The sequence below is a fragment of the Otolemur garnettii genome, unplaced genomic scaffold (assembly GCF_000181295.1).
Source record: "Otolemur garnettii isolate 467f Iridium unplaced genomic scaffold, OtoGar3 scaffold00024, whole genome shotgun sequence".
NCBI lineage: Eukaryota > Metazoa > Chordata > Mammalia > Primates > Galagidae > Otolemur > Otolemur garnettii.
The window spans coordinates 1,456,327-1,459,224 of NW_003852419.1; the positions used below are offsets into that span (position 1 = coordinate 1,456,327).

General features: G+C 53.8%; 1 long non-coding RNA gene across 1 annotated transcript in view; it reads left to right on the forward strand.

Moving 5' to 3' along the window:
- Nucleotides 1-2,767: 2,767 nt before the first annotated feature.
- The window catches only part of LOC111724579, a 1,714-nt gene continuing 1,583 nt past the window's right edge, over nt 2,768-2,898 (forward strand). Inside the window, exon 1 of the long non-coding RNA XR_002772853.1 lies at nt 2,768-2,853. This is a non-coding gene — a long non-coding RNA (uncharacterized LOC111724579). The remainder of the gene's footprint in view (nt 2,854-2,898) is intronic.

Consider the following 2,898-nt stretch of genomic DNA (forward strand, 5'->3'; position numbering starts at 1 on the left):
GTACAGGCAGCCAGGATGACAGATGCTCCTTGGGTTCTTGTTTGCCCCATTATGTGTTAGGGGTTCTGGGTAGTCCCTGAGCCCCAGCCTGCTGGCTCATCCAGCTGTTGTTCTGGTCTTCTGGGCTCTGGGCTTTCCAAAATATTTCACCAAAGGAAAAACAAGGGATGGGTGGAGAGGCTTAGGGCTTGGTGGGAGACTGACCTCAGCTCTCAGAGGAGAACCTTGGAATCAGGGTAATCTAGCCAACGGCAGGAGGGGTATCCTCATGTCCTTCAAGATGTCCTTGGTACAGTTAGTGCTAGGGCATGGGAGATGGGCCAGGTGGGCTCAAGGCCTACCAGCTTTGGGATGCATGGCCATTACCTCTGCATGCCACCCCCGGCCCTGGGCTCCAGACTCCTCTGCCTCCCCTGCTGCCTGCCCCTGTGCTGTCCTTTCCAACATTCTCAGCCCTGCTCTCCTCAGGAGTGCCCACAATGACAGCTTCTGTTTCTCCACTACACACATGTGCATTAGAGCTGCCATTTATCAAGGCCTCACTGTGTTCCAGGCATTTATGAAGTACTTCACACACACACACATACACACACACACTCACACACACACACTCACACACACACATGCTCTCTCTCACACTATGTCAATTAATCCTTGCAATACCCAAGTAAGGAAGGTGTTATTTTTATTTTTTATTTTTTTTGCACTTTTTGGCCAGGGCTGGGTTTGAACCCACCACCGGCATATGGGGCCGGCGCCCTACTCCTTTGAGCCACAGGCACCGCCCCAGGAAGGTGTTATTTTTATTGTCTCCATTTTACAGGTTAGAAAGCTGAGGTGTGAAGAGACTGATCTCAAATCCTCCAGCTGGCCAGGGTGGGGAAGGTCTGTGTGGCTCTCTGTGTGGTGTGTGGAAGGAGAGGAGTGGAGGGCAGCTTCCTGGCAAGTCCCGGGGCAGGGGTCCGGGTGGCGGATGGGGCACCTGCACCACTCCCTCTAGATTGCAGGCCATTTTGCCGATGGAGATGGGAAGCGGCTCGCTCTGGGAGTCTCTCCCGCCTGGTCCTCTTGGGCAGTAACCTTTCCATCTGTCCTGGATAGTCCTGGGTTGAGGGTGGGGTCAGCATAGAGAACTTTCTCACTCTTCCTCCTCACTTTATGTCCGTCCCTCTCTCGGCCCCACCTCACTGCATCTTTTCCTCTCTCCCCTCACTTTATGCTTCTGTTTCCCACCTCTCTAGTTCTCTTACTCCTCTCTCTCTCCATCCATCCTTCTCTCTCTCTGTCCTGGCAGGGCTGGGGTCATGTTCTTATAGCAGAAACCCTTGGACCCAGGAACAGAAAGGCTCCTGCTATTACAGCGTGGTCCTTTCTGCCCTGAGGACTAGCTCTGCCCCGGCCTGGGCAGACCCACCCAGCCAGCACCCTCCCAGCCCTCTATGAGTGTCCAGACATGCCCACGGCACAGGGCTCCCCATTCCACGGGTTTGGGAAGAGGTGGATGGCTATTGTGAAGCCGTTTTCTCTGTGTGCGACCTTCTACACCCTCTATTAGGGGTGCCCCATTGCCCCATGTTCTGAGGTCCCCCAGGGCAGGTGTGTGCCTCTGTCACCGGTTGGGTGCTCACTCTCACTCTCCCCTCCTCACTTCTCCCTGCTTGGAGCTCCTTCAGGCTCTCTGGACCTTTCATGCCGTTTTCCCAGGCCTGGACCTGGGGTCCTGTGCTGGTTGCTGACCAGCCCACAGCAGTAGGGGCTACTTCTCCTACACACCTATAGAGAAGGTGTAAGCCAGGAAAGAGGTCATCCTCGCAGAGTGCTGCTTTTTGGCTTTTCTGAAGATTGCGAAAATGTGGCTTTGTCTGAGCAAGTTTAAAAAAAAAAAATCAATGCCACCTCCCACAGATGATACTATTTCTCAGGCCTGTGGAGCCGCTGTTGGTAGACAAATAACACATTAAAAATAGCCTTGTGTTTCCCAATCTTACGGCCTCTGGGGGCTGCAGGGAGAGGCCTTGGCTGGCCGGGGCTTTCTGGCCCATTGTTTGCCTGCCTGGGTTAGGGGTGGGCGTGGGGGCTGTTCGTAGGCGCAGTAATTCCCGGCCAGAGTAGGGAGGAGAGTGAGTTCTTGGCGAGGATGAGCAAGATAATGCACACTTGAATGGGGTAGCTGTTTGATGTTTATTTTTCCTTTCCCAGGCCAAGAAATATAGCACACTCCATTTTGAACTTCAGTTTCCACCAACTTCCCTCCCCCCACTCCTCACCCCCCCACCCCCGCTCTTTCTTTTTTCTGAAAGTGTGCAAGGGAGACGGAGATACAAGGTCTTATTTCCATCTGGGCTCTGGCCCAGAAGCCTCGACCAAAAAGTTACTTAAGTCATATTTCCATCATCTGCAGATGGCTGTGTATTTATTTCTCACCAAAGTAAAATCCCAAATGGACTGCAGATATTTGCACGAGTCAAAACTGCTTCCTCCTGGCAGGGCTGGGATGGGGCTTTGATCCTTCTGAGAAAACAGAAATGTTGGCCCCAGCCTGGCAATGATGGTGTGTGTGGAGTTGCCCAAGAGCCAGGCCCTGGTGGGGTGGGATGGGCCCCAGGGGTCCAGAGGGGCCATAGCCTAGCCTAGAGCCGGGCTTTGGGAAGGCAGTGGGAGGTGCTGAGAGATGGGGACAGAAATCAAAGTAGGTGGGGTCACTGAACAGGTGACTGCCCCAGAATAACCCTCTGGAGGATGGCAGCCACCGTCAGAACTCTGAGAGCAAGTCTGTGTGTGGAGGGAAAGCCAAACGGTGGAAAATTACTCGGGGAGAAACCACTGTCTCTGGACACAGAGACCTGCTGTTAGGTGGGTGTTGTCCAACCTCATCTCCTTCTTTGCACCCTCATCCCC